The sequence below is a fragment of the Cynoglossus semilaevis genome, chromosome 3, assembly GCF_000523025.1.
Source record: "Cynoglossus semilaevis isolate Cse_v1.0 chromosome 3, Cse_v1.0, whole genome shotgun sequence".
Classification (NCBI taxonomy): domain Eukaryota; kingdom Metazoa; phylum Chordata; class Actinopteri; order Pleuronectiformes; family Cynoglossidae; genus Cynoglossus; species Cynoglossus semilaevis.
This window is the reverse complement of record NC_024309.1, coordinates 3,911,595-3,912,754: the sequence shown is the minus strand read 5'-3', so window position 1 is coordinate 3,912,754 and position 1,160 is coordinate 3,911,595.

The window sequence follows — 1,160 nt, the reverse complement described above, 5'->3', positions numbered from 1 at the left end:
CCTGCCAGATTTCCCTGCTGCTGTTTGAGGTCAGATCTCATATTATACTGTGACCTATATGAAGTGGACGCCATATTTTATCCCAACCTTTTGTTGGGATGATGATAAACTTTAAATAGACGTCTTTTATCACAGTGGACATCCCTTAACCCCATGTATAGTCCCACAGAATTTGTATTTCATAGCTTTATGGTTGAACCAAAACAACTAAAAATAACACAGTGTTTGTCTGGAATAATAAAACAGCTGACATAAGTATTTTACATGATAAACTCTTATTACCATTTGTAATATTTCCTTGGTCTTCTAACGGGTCATCCTGCTTTGTTAGGTGTGTCCTCCTGGTACAGAGAGACAAATGATGTTCTCGTTCAGGGGTCGACTGGTCAGCATCCCATAATGACCTTTAAGGGAGCTGGAAGAGAAGAGTGTTCCCACAGCGATAAGGCATTACTCTTATCTGCACATCAAATATGTATATAATGACAAACTAATGTGTTAACGGTGCCGCGTTTCGGCTTACAGTCTGTGGCGAACTGTTTGAGTGTTCATCAATCATCACCTCTCATCAGAGAAACTTCAAATACACCCTTCTTGTGGAAAATGCTTCTAAAGGCAAACAGAACTTTTTTGTTTAAAGTTCAGTTAGATTTTTTTCCCCAGGAAAAACTTAGCAGTCTTCTTTGTATGTGTGTGTGTGTGTGTGTGTTCTGCCATTGATGTAGAGTTTCCCTGGAGGAAAGAGGATCTATGTCGGTTTGTCATCAGACACAAGCTGCCAAATTTTATGAAATACCAAATTACTAATTGGCCCAGCGTTAGGTTTCCTGCCTAGAAGAGAGACTGTAATGTCTGGGCTTCTATTATGTTCACAGAGTGCCATACACAGCTGCCTCCTGCTGAGCTGGCAAGACTCTGTCATTTCACACCACGCCATGGCACTGGCACACAGAAAAAGATCATCAAGGACAAATGACTTGTGAAATGCTCCCTTTGTATTTCCAGTCTACGCAAATATCTCCTTGCTTAGGTTTCTGGCGTCGTATGAGCCTGATGTAATAAAGCACTTATGTGGCAACATTCTCCTCCTACCTGCATGTCTCCATTGAGTCAAACAGCATGGTCAGCAGACAGGGCATCAGCACCGCTGCGGGGCACTT